At 36.1% G+C, this 15,801-nt stretch overlaps 1 protein-coding gene and 1 pseudogene across 6 annotated transcripts in view; both read left to right on the forward strand.

Annotated features, from left to right (window-relative positions):
- The window catches only part of DENND1B (DENN domain containing 1B), a 251,401-nt gene that overhangs the window by 11,618 nt on the left and 223,982 nt on the right, over positions 1–15,801 (forward strand). The gene's annotated exons all lie outside the window — the stretch shown is intronic.
- On the forward strand, positions 5,523–6,283 carry LOC103786853 (protein FAM204A-like; annotated as a pseudogene).

A 15,801-nucleotide genomic window follows, 5' to 3' on the forward strand; every position in this document is an offset into this window, starting at 1 on the left:
CCTACATCTTCCATTTGTCTTCACTTCAGCTATAAAATTTACTGACTGTTATTCTTTTCAAAGCATAAGGAAATTGAGGCAAGTTCAACAACTTGCCCAAAGCACACAGACTTAAGAGTAAGACTAGGATTTGAACTTGTCTCTATGGTACTAGAGCCTGAGCTCTTAACAATTATGCTGTGCTACCTTTAGAACAATAGCAGTGAAATCTTCTGCAGCAACTTTAAAAAGCCACTCGTTTTAGAAAATCCCTGACTGATTCTAGGCTTGACCAGAATTGTTGTGATATTCTTCACAGACATCAGAAGAAGAGGTTAAACACCATAGGAAGTATTCAGCCCTCTCATTCCTTCAGTGAATGTTTCTGAGTGCCAGTTATGTGTCATGCACAGATAAAATGCAATTGAGATGGCATTCTTGAAGGGGAAGTGTCAATTTCAAGTCAATAATTGTAAGAGTAGTAAAGGCTGTGGTAGAGGTTGTATAGTGCATATAGCACTGAAGTACGAAGAAGGCACCTAACTCAACTCATTGCTTAGGGAACAGTAGAGGAGTGGGGAGATCTTGGGGGTAGTTGTGAGATAATAGAGGGAGAGACAATTGGTTGTCAGGTGGTTATCTTTTTCTAAAGTTAACTGGAGTTTTACTTCATATTCAAAATCTTGTGTGAATAATTAAGAGTAAAGAATATATTGCTTTTGGTATAAATAGTTGCATCTGATGAAGAAGATAAAGAATCTCTCTGCTACAGTGTAACTTGCCTTGGCAGGGGATTGTTGCATTTAATTTTGTTTACTCAGAGCCTAAAACAGTGTCTGACTCATAGTATGTGCTCAGTAAATATTTGTTGGATTGTTAAACTGATAAAGGTACTGAGATGGCTTTTAAAGAAAAGGAATGGAAATTGTGTAGGGTATTATGGGCTTAATAATTTTTGTTAAATTCCTTTCTTTTAAAAGAAGTATAATTACAGTATTAAACAGGTAAGATTTGTTAAAGTGAAGCTTCAGAAATAAAAAAAAAATATAAAAAGAAGTGACAAAATTATAGCTCACTGCAGCCTTGAACTGGGCTCCAGGGATCCTCCTGCCTCAGTCTTCTGAGTAGCCAGTACTACAGGCGTATGTCACCATGTCTGGCTAATTTTTACATTTTTTGTACAGATGGGGTCTCACTCTGTTGTGGAGGCTGGTCTTGAGCTCCTGACCTCAAGTAATCCTCCTGCCTTGGCCTCCCAAAGTGCTGGGATTACAGGTGTGAGCCGCCGCCAAGCTGGTAGATGTCTTTACAAGGTGGTGATTTTATCTTTTTTCCAGAAGAGGGATTGCTGGGTCCTGTAGTAGTTCAGCAGAAGAATGGATAAAGAAAATGTGGTGTGTATACATATATGCAATGGAATATTATTCAGCCTTACAACGGGGGAGATAATGCCGTGTGCTACAACATGGATGGGCCTGGAGTACATTATGCTAAATGAAATACGTCAGACCCAGGAAGAACAAGTTGCATGATCTCACTTATATGTAGAATATATATTTTTAAATGCTCGGATACACAGAGAATGAAACAGTGGTTACCATGGGTGGGGTGGGGGTAGAGGAAATGAGGCAAGGTAGGTCAAAAGACACAAAATAGCAGATATATAGAATGAACAAGTCTAGAAATCCAATATACAATATGAGGACCAAAGTTAATAAAATTGTACTGTATTAGGGATTGTTGTTAAATACATGGATTTTAGCTGCTCCTGTTGCAAAGAGGTAAGTATGTGAGATGATAGATGCGTTAATTGGCTTCACTATAGCAACCATTTTACTATCTATATGTATTTCATCATGTTGAGCACCTCAAATAAACACAGTACAATTTTATTTAAAAAGCTTGGTGGCGGGCACCTGTAGTCTCAGCTACTCAGGAGGCTGAGGCAGGAGAATGGCGTGAACCCGCGAGGCAGAGCTTGCAGTGAGCCAAGATTGTGCCACTGCACTCTAGCCTGGGCGACAGAGCGAGACTCCGTCTCAAAAAAAAAAAAAAAAAAATGCTGACTAATAAGCCTTTTGGTGTCTGTCTCGTGGAAGTTATAGTCTATCTTGAGCTAGGTCTTTATTGTCCTGATTTATGTTGTTTATTGGATTTCAGGCTTTTAAGGACAAGTACCTCTTTGAATCTCTTGTAGATTTTGGGAAGGTATCTTACACGAGAATGGTGTTCAATGATTACTTGCTATAAGTTATGTTGTTATTACAGTGAAATTAGTAAAAGATTGTTCTGATTGTCAATTCCTATTGAAGATTTCTTAAATCTTAAAAAAAAATTGAACATAAAGGACTTTGAAAGCTTGCAGATTTTTGTCATCACAAGCAACGGGCACTTTATTTAAAAAAAAACTTTTTTTTTTTTTTTTTTAAATAGAGCTGTTGAAAAACCGCAAACTGTAACTTTGTAGGCAGAACTGGTAAAGATCAAGATAGAGCCTTTTCCTTTTTCAGTTCCTTCTTAATTATCACTTGAATCTGAAGAAAAGCACACAACAACCAGTTTAGTTCATCTGATAGCCTTCTGCGGATATATATGATTCCAGAAATTACTCATTAAAATAATAATTTTATCTTGGTTTGGTAGCAGAAATGCACCAGCATGAGGGTGTGTTTAGTATACAAATTTACTATTAATTAGAATTAAGCAGTCCTTTAAAATTTTATCACGTGGGTAGTTATAAAAACTTAGATGACTTTTATTTTCTTAAGATTATCATCAAATTAATTATAAGTTATTTGAAATTAACTTACATGTTTATACAGGAAACATGGTTCAAATGAAAGCCAAATAAGTTCAAATGTGTTTTAATACACGGGAACATCATATGTCCTCAAGGTCTATGCATTAAAATTATAGGTGCTCTTAAACTTGCATGGAAGTGGTTCAGAAAGGATTCTTTTTTTTTCTTCTTCAAGATTACAGTGTATTTTAGATATGATATTTGGAAGAGGAAGTAATATAATATTTAGAAAATATTTTTGAAGGTCTTCATCATTTTTACTCATATTAAAAGAGCAATTTCTGTTTAATAATTATAAGCAGTTAATGAAGTTAATTTTTTTGGTTTTTAGAAAATAATGTCTTTAAAATTTTTTTGTTCTTATTACTTCAAGACTTGAGAACTAAGTTTTGGAGTCTTAGTTTTACTATGAAATGTGTGATTTTGTTGATGAATACCTGCAGAGTAATCACTGACAATAAGGAGCAGCACAATTTCATCAAGGTTATGTGTTGGTTCTTTCACTGTGTACAGGTTTAGACATGTTAGAGAAGAAATAATAAGCTAAGAACTGTTACGTACAAAAATACTAGCTTCCAACTTTTAATGATTACTGTAGTGTTTGTTAGGGACATTGACTGTATACCCTAAATGTGGAAATATTGAAATGGAATGCTAGTTGAAAGACAAAATTTTAATTTGTAAATATTTGCCTCATTTTAGCTTAATAGTTGAAGACATAAATGAGCCTGCAGTATAAAATTTAAGATGTCATTGTTCTAAATTTTGCCTTTGATAGAGCTGATATAGCTGTTTAAAATTCATTATAAAGCCCATTACTAAACCCATTGACTAATAATTTACTCTTCTTGGGGGATTATAAAATCTGTGGGTAATTTTTTTTTTTTTTTTTTTTTTTGAGACAAGGTCTCACTCTGTTGCCCAGGCTGAAGTGCAGTGACGTGATCTTGGCTCACTGCAACTTCCACCTCTTGGGCCCAGCATGATCTTCCCACCTCAGCCTCCCGAGTAGCTGGGATTACAGGTACACACCACCATGCCCAGCTAATTTTTGTAGAGATGGGGCTTTGCTATTTTGCCCAGACTGGTCTTGAACTCCTGAGCTCAAGCGACCTGCCTACCTTAGCTTCCGAAAGTGCTGGGGTTATAGGTGTGAGCCACTATGCCTGGCCAGTAATTTTTTGATTCATTTCTCTCAGTAATTGTCCAGATTAACAATGACCATTTTGTTTATAAATGGATATGGAGAGAAAGAGAGGAGATGGCATTCATATCAAATTTTCTACCTGAAACCTTGCATCACTTACTGCTACTTTCTTATGATATACTCAAAATATTGATCAAAGCATTAAAAATGTTTGAAGTCACTGAACTCTTCTGGAATGCCTTCCAAATCATGAAGATTAGAATTGCTTTCTAGTCATCTTATACATTTTAAGATGGCTTACACTTTACCTTTTCAGGGTATCTTAGTTCTTCAAAAATGTATAATTTACATTGTGTTTAATATATATGACAGACTAAACATATAATTTAAATTTATTTTAAAACAATTTTAAGTATGATTAAAGTCGATCTTTTTAAGGTATGGCTGAATTGGTCAAAACACAAAAATTATTTATGTATTGCTGTTAAGGGATTTTTCAATCTCATTCTGAGTTAAAAATTTAAAAGCTGGGTTTGAGGAGAGTAGATTGAGGGTGCTTTTGCCTAGTTTATGGGGAAGAGATAAATAAGCTGGTGCTCTCTAAGAGGTATCTTCCTCCTGCATACTTTTTTTTTTTTTTTTTTTTTTTTTGAGACGAAGTCTTGCTCAATCACCCAGGCTAGAGTGCAGTGGCGCGATCCCAGCTCACTGCAACCTCCACCTCCCGGGTTCACGCCATTCTCCTGCCTCAGCCTCCTGAGTAGCTGGGACTACAGGCGCCCACGACCACGCCCGGCTAACTTTTTTTTTGTATTTTTAGTAGAGACGGGGTTTCACGAAAGATGGCCTGCTGGTTCTTTGCACCACCTCATGCCACCTGCATGAAGATGGTGCAGATACTTTCATTTTGGAATTTGTGTTTTTGCCTTGTTTCACTTTTATCTTGAATGTATGTGGTGTTTTTTTTCATTTATTATATATTTAATATTTTTATGTTACTTTAAAATGTTTTAGCTTAATTCTTTAGTTCCTAATTTTACTTTTAATTGTATTTTGCTTCTTTTTATTATTTTATATTAATTTCTTTTATTTGGTTTTTAAAATTTTTTAAAGAAGTATTTAAGGCCAGGTATGGTGGCTCACACCTGTAATCCCAGCAATTTGGGAGGCTGAGGTGGGTGGATCACATGAGGCCAGGAGTTCCACCAACCTGGGCAACGTGTGAAACTCCATCTCCACCAAAAAATACAAAAGTTAGCTGGGTGTGGTGGTGTGCACCTGTAGTGTAGGAAACCCAAGTAGCATGTAGTGTGCAGTAAGCATGCCTGCTTTTTGCTGTTGGAGGCAGATACTTTAGGCAAATCTTGTTTTATTACACTTTGCTTTGTTGTGCTTTTTAGGTATTGCATTTTTTAAAAACTGAAGGTTTGTAGCAGCCCTGCTTTGAGCAAGTCTACTGGTGCCATTTTTTTTTTAACAGCATGTGCTCACTTTGTGTCTCTGTGTCACATTTTGGTAACTCTCCCAATATTTAAAACATTTTCTGACGGGGTCTTAAGATGGCTGCCAGGTGACCGCTTCCTGACAGACGAAAAGATGTGGAGTGGGCTGCTACCTCCTGGCCTAAATGAAAGTGATGTTGAGTGAAACTCTGAAGATGAAGCTACATTGCAGAACTCTGGAGTTAACTCACAAGAAGATAAAGAGGATGGGAGCATCAGAAAAACAGAAGTCATAGATTCTCGATAGATGAACCCAAAACTGAAACAGAGTCGAATGTAAATGCCTATGAAGAGTATCCTTCTGGAATTCCCCTAGATATGTAGAATATATTTCAAGAATTGCATAAAAAACATTCTGAACAGAAAAACACAACCTCAAGATTCAGAGGGAAAAAAAGAAAACGCTCCAGAAAAGATAAATTGAGGAATGAAAAAGAATCTCACAGTGAACAGTTCTCAAATGAAACCCAGTGGAAGGAGCTTACTCAGTATTTTGGAGTCAATGATTGATTTGAACGCCATGTTAAAAGGAAAAATGTTGAGAAATCAGGCCTTGAAGAGAGGATAGACCAGGCTATGGAGGGGTGGAATATTGAGAAGACTGAGGAACTCAGAAACCAGCTAGCTACTCGAGAGCTTGGTGTAAAAATTGCCAAAGCAGTTGCCTGCCACAACTTTGTAAAAGCCAAAAAGGAGGTTGAAAATTCACAGGCTGCCCCCAAAAAGAAGAAACTTGCATGGGGGTTTGAAGCAAAGAAGAGATGGGAAACCCAAAGTGACATGGGATATGCATAACTTGCCAGAGTGCTTCAAGACATTTGTAGACTCAAATGCTCAATTTACTGAGAACGTTTTCCAGCCTGTGTTAAATATGTCAGAAAATTGATAGCACTAGAACAAAAATAAGCATAAAATTTGGGAGTTTGATTATCAGCTCTTTTCAATCTTTCTCTAAGGGTTTTGTCCTACTGAAGTGAATAAAATGAAGCATTCTCATATTTGTATAAGAAATGTAAGAAAAAATATAGAAAAATAGGATAGAATTTTGTTTATTTATTTGTATAGACCCATGGTATAAAATCAGTTTTGCTGTTTTTTGTTCATTTGGTTTAGTGTAGTCAGTGATCTTCTCATACTTTCTTTCTTTCTTTCTTTCTTTGAGACAGTCTCTGTCACCCAGGCTAGAGTGCGGTAGCATGATCTTGGCTCACTGCAACCATTTCCTCCTGGGTTCAAGTGATTCTCATGCCTCAGCCTCCTGAGTAGCTGGGATTACAGGCAAGTGCTACCATGCCCAGCTAATTTCTTTTTGTATTTTTAGTAGAGACGGGTTTTGCTGTGTTGGTTAGCTTGGTCTTGAACTCCTGGCCTGATATGATCCATCTGCCTTGGCCTCCCAAAGTGCTGGGATTACAGGCATGAGCAAACATGCTGGCCTTGTACTTTCTTATCTGTATCCAGTGTAACTACACGTTTACTGGTACTGTGTTTTTAAGATTAACAGTTGTTTATAATGGATTAGTCGTAAATGCCAAAAAGTTTCAATTGACACTGTCTTTACAAATGACTTGACCTTAATGTTATAAAAGGAGTTACTAATTTTTTTATTGGAGGCAGTAGACTTGATATTTCAGAATTGCATAGTAAAAGCAATTTACTATTTTTTTTTGTACTTTCAGATAAACTGTTACAATAAAGAAAGGGGCAGAATGTAGTATTTGGAAGATGATTTAAATTCAGCAATGCCTAAAAATGTCTTCCTAAGTATCTTTCTCAGCCATGCCATTCTTTAAATTATGGGATGGTTCTTAGAAGTGAAAATGGTGTAATTGTATTAAGCAGACAGTTATAACTCAAGATAATATAACTTTGAACCTTCTAAAAATTTTCATTATTATTATATATATTTTATATATATATATATAAATAAGGTGATCTGTTATCAGTGATCTTTGATGTTATTGTTGTAATTGTTTTGCGGTACCATGAACCATGCCCATATAATATGGCAAACTTGATTGATAAATGTATGTGTTCTAACAAGAGAGATGGGGCACCCCAGACCAGCTGTTGCCCCATCTCTCTCCCTCTCCTGGGGCTCACTATTCCCTGAGACACAACAACATTGAAATTAGGCCAATTGATAACCGTACAATGGCCTCTAAGTGTCCAAGTGAAAGGAAGACTCACATGTATTTCACTTGAAATATAATGCTAGAAGTGATAAAGCTTAGTGAGGAAGGCATTTAAAAAGCTGAGATAGGCTGAAAGCCAGGCCTTTTGCACCCGACTAACTGTTTGTGTCAGGTTGTGAATGCAAAAGGGAAAGTTCTTGAAGGAAATGAAAAGTGCTACTCCAGTGCACACACAAATGATAAGGAAGCAAAACACCCTTATTGCTAAGGTGGAGAAAGTTTTAGTGGTCTGGACGGAACCATCCACAAACCATCCACAACATTGCTTTAAGTCACAGCCTAATCCAGAGCAAGGTCTTACCTCTCTTCAATTCTGTGAAGGCTGAGAGAGATGTGGAAGCAGCAGAAGAAAAATTTGAAGCTAGCAGAGGTTGGTTCATGAGATAAGGAAAGAAGCCATCTCTGTAACATGAAAGTGTGTATGGTGAAGCAGCAAGTGCTGATGTAGAAGCTGTAGCAATTTATCCAGAAGATCTAGCTAAGATCATTGATGAAGGTGGCTACATTAAACAACTGATTTTCAGTGTAGATGAAACAGCCTTATATTAAAAGAAGATGCCATGTAAGGCTTTCTGAGCTAGAAAGAAGTCAGTTACTGCCTTCTGAGTTTCAAAGTACAGGCTGACTCTTGTTATGGGCTAATGTAGCTAGTGACTTGAAGTTGAAGCCAGTGCTCGTTTATCAATTCAAAAATCCCAGGGCCCTTACAAATTATGCTAAATCTACTCTGCCTGTGCTCTATAAATGGAATAACAAAGCCTGAATGACAGCACATCTGTTTGTAGCATGGCTTATCGAATATTCTAGGGCCACTGTTAAGACCTACTGCTTAGAAAAAAAGATTTCTTTTAAAATATTGTTGCTCATTGACAATGTACCTGTTTACCCAAGAGCTCTGATGGAGATATACAAGAAGACAAAAGTTTTAATGCTTGCTAACACAATATCCATTCTGCAGCCCATGGATCCAAGAGTAATTTTGACTTTCAAGTTTTATATCATTAAGTCTAAATGTAAGAAATACATTTTGAAAGGCTATAGATGTCCTAGATACTGATTCCTCTGATGGATCTTGGCAAAGTACATTGAAAAATCTCTTTGGTGAATGGAAAGGATTCACCATTCTAGATGTCATTAAGAATATTTCATGATTCATGGGAGGAGGTCAAAATATCGACATTAACAGAAGTTTGAAACAAATCGATTCCAACCTTCATGAATGACTTTGGAGGGATTTAAGACTTCAGTGGCATAAGTAACACAGATGTGGTGGATATAACAAGAGAGCTAGAATTAGAAGTAAATCCTTAATATGTGACTGAATTGCTGCTATCTTATGATAAAACTTTGATGTATGAGGAGTTGCTTCTTACGGATGAGCAAAGAATGTGATTTCTTAAGATGGAATCTACTGGTGAAGATGCTCTGAACATTGTTGAGATGACAACCAAGGGTTTAGAATATTACATAAACTTATATGATAAAGCAGGGAAGGGTTTGAGAGGACTGACTCCAATTTTTTTTTCTGTGATGGGGTCTTGCTATGTTTCCCAGGCTGGCCTTGAACACCTGGGCTCAAGCAGTCCTACTGCCTCAGCCTCCATAGCAGCTAGGACTTCAGGCCTGCACTATTGTAACCAGCTTAGATTGACACTACTTTTGAAAGATGTTCTACTGTGGATAAAATGCTATCAAACCACATCTTATGGTACAAAGAAATCTTTTGTGAAAGGAAGAATCAATTGATGTGGCAAACTTAATTGTTGCCTTATTTTAAGAAATTCCACAGCCATCCTAGCCTTCAGCAACCCCCAGGCTGATCAGTTAGCAGCCATCAACACTGAGGCAGACCCTCCACCAAAAAAAAGATTACAACTTGCTGAAGGCTCGGAAGATTGTTAGCATTTCTTAAAGCAATAACATATTTTTAAATTAGGGTTTGTACATTTTTAAAGACATAATGCTATTGCACACTTAATAGACTACAGTATAGTGTGAACATAACTTTTATATGCACTAGGAAACCACAAAATTTGTGTGACTTGCTTTATTGTGATACTCATTTTATTGAGGTGATCTGGAACTGAACCTGCAATATCTTCAAGGTATATCTGTGTTTCTGTCTTCCAAGGCTATAAGGTAATGTGCGCTCTGCTTGGGATGGAGACTGTTTTCTAAGGGTGTTTGATTTAATCTTGTTAATATCATGTTAATAGCTTAAAACTTTGTTAATGATTACTTCCCTTGTCAGTCAGTCATCCTGGAAAAGATAGTCTGGAATAAAACTCAGTCATCTATCCGGGCTCTAAAGAAGTGAAGTGAAGTGAGAGACCCCTGGAATTGTCTCCTAACAGTGTGACCTTTCTGAGGTGTCTCAGTTGAATTCCTCACATGTCCATGGTTTTATCTGCTTGTTCTGTCTCTTGGTTCTATGTGACCACCAGAATCTCCATTCAGCTATTCACTGCCAGACATTGTCAAGAGTGTCACCCTGCACATATGCAACCTAGTGTTTGGCCAGAGACTTAATATGACCCTTATACAGATTTCTGATGCTCCTTGTATTTGATATTATCTTCCACAAATTTTGCTTCATTTCCAGACTTTATTCTCTTTTTCCGCTGCTCAGAAAGACTGTAGTTCTTTGTGTGCTGCAGTTCTGAAAGTGCCTTCAGACAGAAAGCCAGGGAGATTGTAGTGCTTTTTTTCCCAGAGACCACAGTCTTGCTTTTCCTGTTGCTCAACTTTTAAAAATATATGTTTCAAATATTTTGTACAGTTTTACTTTATTTTACATTGTTTATGGTGGGCCAGCTGGTTTGTGCCTGTTACTGCCTCATGACCAAAAGTGAAGTCTCCTATCACTTTAATTTGCATTATTTATGAATATATAGTATTATGCCAGCTAGACTGCAAGACTGGTAAAGTCAGAGATGTTATCTTTTCTTCTTTTAAAAATTATTTAGAGTATTATATAAGTAGGTACTCAGTAAAAGTGTCTTGTTCCACAAAGCACACAGTAGAAATATGAGACTGAAGTATAAAAATTCTGTCCCTTGATATTATTGTTATGGTAATGATGAGAATTAGGATGTTATATGACAGATTAGTTTGTGGTTATTTACCTCTAGGTAAACATATGCCTACAGTTGATAACATAAAGCATTTTATGAACTGAGTTTTTGAAAGAAAAAATTACTAAAGAAATTAGATTGCTGTGTTAGATGATATCGACCAAGACTTGAAATAGTGCCATTGTATTATATTTAACATTTCTCCTTGTAATGTAAATTTGTGTACTAATTTACAGATTGAAAGGGATTTTACATATATTATTTTAAATTAATTTTGATTTTCTCAGCAACTCTCTATGTTAGGTTCAGTAGCTATCCTCATTTTATTGAGCAAATTAAAGCTCAGTGAAGTTCTTTCATACTTAAGATTCCAAAGTTATAAAGTGGAAGAGCTGAGACTGCAAATTGAATCTCTAAATGAAGTTTAATGTTCTTTCTGCCTTTCTGCATACCATAGGCGTGGGTTGCCACGTTTATTTTAGTTCTTTTTTTTCTTTTTGAGTGTATGTAGTTTATGCCCATTTTATTCATTCTGTGTATAGGATTATGAAACTGAAATTTTAAATTCTTTACCTGGTGAGATTGTATAGATACCAATGTTTTAAGTTTTGTGCCTGTTAAATATTTGAAACTACTTTTAGAAGTTTTATTAAATAGTAAATCTTTGGTAATGGCATAAAAGGTATGTTTTTGTGTTACTTTATAATTACTTTAAATTGTCAATTTGATAATTAGGTTCAAACGATTGTGCAGAAATGTGTTAAAGATTGTGTATTGACATTCTCACATTAGGCTTGTTCTACTTTGAAGATTAATATTCTAACATTAGAATTTTAAAAGTATATTTGTAGTTTAAAACTGCTTTAATGATTATTTGCCCTATAAATATGCATAAATAAGGATGGCATCATTGTAATCGCTTTAAACCCTTTTTTGGGTAATACATCCTTAGTTGGGTTGAGTTGGAAGTGATGATCTTTGGAATATGCACATGAATTAATTGGTTACTCTATCTTATGTCAGAAGTACTACTGCTTCAGTGAGAGGACTCTGGCAGGAGATGTTATTTTTTACCAGCCAGCGGTGTTTATCTTGATTTGAAGGAAGCAAGCTTTATCAACATAGAGGATAATGATTTACTTGTCTTATCCTTTCTCTTTGTAGCCTAGAGAAATTCCAGAAAATAGTCTTTTTTTTTTTTTTTTTTTAGGAAGAAAATATAGTCTTCATATGAAAAGCTTTGTGTGCTTTTCTGATCAAAATACAGAAGGATTTTTATCTTTTGATCTACTAAATTTACTTATCAACATAGGTGTTAGCTTTGCTTTTCACTCCTTCCTTCAAAATTGTAGGACAGAAATTTGGAAGTCAGGAAAGCAAGTGAATGTGACAAATGCTTATTTATCTTGCAAAAGTGCTTTATAAGTATAGTCTTTTCTTCAGCTTGTCCTTCATACCATTGATAAACTGGACTTTAAAGAACTTATTAATGAAGGTGGCAATTTAGTTCTGCCTGAACCAACAACTAGTTATATGATCTTGCATAAATCATTTTTCCTTTCTTGACTCAAGTTCCTTCAGGTAAACAAAAGCTATAGACTATCCGAAAGCCCCTTGTAATTTAAACATTCTGTCATTTTAATTGTATTATTGTTTAGTTCTTCAACTACATTATCAACTCACTGAAGCAAGGATTTCATCTTCCTTTTGATAGTTTTCACAATATATTGTGTAGCGTATTCGATACAGTAATAGAAATTTGTCTACAACCTCAATTCTCAAACCTTGACTTTCTGAGACTCAGTCTTCCCCATATAGGGATCTCTTGCTCATAATTCCTTTTTTATTCATCCCTCTGCCTTTTCAAATCATTCAAGTAAAAGACTTGCCAGGGACCCACAAGGCTCCATATAACTGGCTCAAATCCCCCTTGTTTACATTTCTAACCTCATCCTTTCCCACTTTTCTCCCTTGCTCTCTTAACTGCAGCCACACTGGCTTCTTGCTATCCCTGGAACAACATCAAGCATGCTCCTTCAAGGGTTTGCATTTTTTGTTTACTTCTAATACACTTTCCCAAGATATCTGCACAAGTAATTTCTTTACCTTTTTCAAGTTTTTGCTCATTGTCAGTGAGTCTCACTTTAACCAACTTAACAGAATTAAAATCGCACTCTCCTTCCTTTTGCGCTCATAATTAGGTTATATGCCTGCCCAGCCCCAAATCAAACACAAGTTCAGGGCTGTAGTGATTGTCTTTGCTGATGCAAAATTATATTTGATAGTGCAAAATTTTCATAGGGTAACTGAAAGGAACTGTTAAGAATATCTTAGCACATTACATATTCTAATTTAGAGGTAAAGGTCTGATTTCTTAGAAATTGGTGGAAGCATTTTAAGACTCAATTATGTTTTATTAAGATGAAATCATTTGCTTATTTTCCATCTGTATATCTTCTTTGGTGAAATGTCTGTTCAGCTCTTTCTCTTATATTTTCTTTATTGGGTTGGTTTCTTATTACTGAGTTTTGAAAGATTTTAATATATCCAGGATACAATGACTTTGTTGGATTTGCATTTTTTTCTCCCATCTGTATTTTGTCTTTTCATGCTTTTAACTAACATTGTCTTTCATAGAGAATAGTCCTTTCTTTTGATCAGTTTATCAGTTTTGTTTCTATTTTCATTTAGAGTTCATTTAGATTTTCATTTCCTTTTGATTTCTTCTTTGACCGTTGGGTTATTTAGAAGTATGTTATTTAAGTTACAAATATTTGGGGATTTTCCTGTGATGTTTCTGTTACATTTTGATAATGTAATTCCAGAGAATATCATGGTATGGCTTGAATCCTTTTAAATCAGTTAGGACTTGCTTTATGGTGCATTATATGGTTTCTTCTCTTATATGTCCCATATGCACTTAAGGTTTTGTTTTAGATTACAGTTAAGTTATTTGGAAACAGTTTGAACATTTGAGACTTGCTTTTAAGCTTTGGCAGGTGAAACCAGAGTCATCTTCAGTCCAGTGCTGATTTTGTCCCACTGCTAAGGTGTTACCCTCTGAGTACTGTACAGGATACTCTTGTTGATTATGAGGTTTTCCCACTCTGGGTGGTGTGAATGTCAGCTGATCCTGGGATTTCCCCCCCATTTCTTTTGGGTGATTCTTTCCTCAGTGTCTGGTAGTTTCCTCATATGTGTGCACTGATCATCAGCACTAAAGTCTTGGGTGGGTTGGTGGTGAACCTTCTGCAGCTCTCCAGAGCTCTATTCCTGTGCAGCTTCGTCTCTGTTCTCTTTGTGGAGTCTAGATGCTTTGGCCTTCCAACCTCATCTCAGGAAGACCACCGGGCTCTGCCTGGGTTTCTCCCACCTTGTGCCACATCCTGGACTCCAGATATTAAGACCAATTGTAAGGCTTACCTTGTTTGTTTTATCTCTGTCAGGGATCACTGTCCTGCATTTACTAATGTCTGAAAATTGTTTAATGTATTTTTTTAGGTTTTTAGTTGTTAGAGAGAGAGCAAATACAGTTTGTACTTTCTCTTGGCTGGAAGCAGATGTCCTGTTTATGGATGTAAAAGTGCTGCTTTAACATTCTGCATCTATGGTTAGAAGAAAAGCTATGGTAACTAAGTACATGGGTAAATAATGTTTGGGAATATAGTTACCATGGAAGTTCTGAGGATCTTCTGTCATCTTTCTGCCAAAAAGTGATTCTGCATCAGCATCTTCCATGTTGTGTTTCACGGTTAATAACCCAAGTCTTCTATGAGAAAGAAACTGGCCAGATTAGGTCATGTGTTTGACTTATCAGCTCTGGCCTGAGGTCACATTCACCAATTGTGGATGCAACTACTGAAAACCCACCCTGGGTATAAGATGTAGTTCCCAGAAACGAGGGAATTGTTGTGACCTGGCTGTCATTCTCTATGTGGATTTAATGTTGATATTTTTTGGCTTTGAAAGGAAAGTACTTCTATGTCTAAATGAGAAAAATAGCACCTTAAATTCAAAATTCAGCATTGGTTCAAAATCATTTGTCATGAAAGCTTCTTTTCCAGTTATAATATTAGATACTCCCCTTTGTCCTGTTATATAACAGAGGGTACTCATGCATGCTAATTCATACTGGATCAGTGACAGAGAGGAGAAGAAATGTAATAAACAGGTGTCAGAGAAATCTGTGTAAATACAGTTGAAGGGGAAAGTAAATAGGGACAATAAATTATAGGAAATTAGGAGGCAATCAAAACCTGCGGGAAGAAAATGAGCTGGGTTATCTGCTTCCAGGTCAGATATCTATGTTACCCTCTCCTTTCTAATAAAATTTCAGCATAATACTGGAAATTTTATCTTAGAACTAAGTAATGCTTTATTTCCTCAAGGTGATTGGAAAACACAGTTCTACCAGACTAAAGGGAGATGTGTATTGTAACTCAACAGGAAGACATAGCTTTACTTGTTTTTCTTTTTTTGAAGCAGAATTCTAAGTATTTATTTTTAAATTCACCAATTTTTACATAATTAGAATCTTGAGGCTTCCCTACCTGTAGTAAATTAGATCCTGGATACCTATGTGAATGTTTTTCTTGTCTAGCTAAGAAAAGGCCTAAAAATGAATAAGAATCATTGTTGCATTCTCGCCGTAATGATTAAGTAGGAGAATCTCCTATAATGCTTAGTAGATAGAGGCAAACAAGTCTAATAGAGTGCAAAAATCTCCTTGTTTTCAGGGGCCTGTGGAGTTTTGTCATACCTCCAAGATGGAATGTTTAATGTTGCTAGACAGATGTCCACAAGTGTTTAGAAAGAGCTGCTATTCAGTGTTTGTCAGTATGTGATTTAGAGCTATAGATGATTTATTGAGAAGTCAGGATCCTGGGACATACTTTGATTATTTTAAGGATGGAGGTGGGAGTGTAATCTACATTTTGGAAAAAGTTTCCCAGGTGATTGTTATGCATCTGAAAGTTTGAAGCCATTGTCTAAAGGAAGAATAGGGCTATGGTGGTGCTTAGATCCAACCACTTCGACATAGGGCAGATGATTTTCCCACTATTCTGTTGGAGATGTTGCTGTCAGGTTTATTGGTGTGCTGCCT

Source organism: Pan paniscus, chromosome 1, assembly GCF_029289425.2.
Source record: "Pan paniscus chromosome 1, NHGRI_mPanPan1-v2.0_pri, whole genome shotgun sequence".
Taxonomy (NCBI): Eukaryota; Metazoa; Chordata; class Mammalia; order Primates; family Hominidae; genus Pan; species Pan paniscus.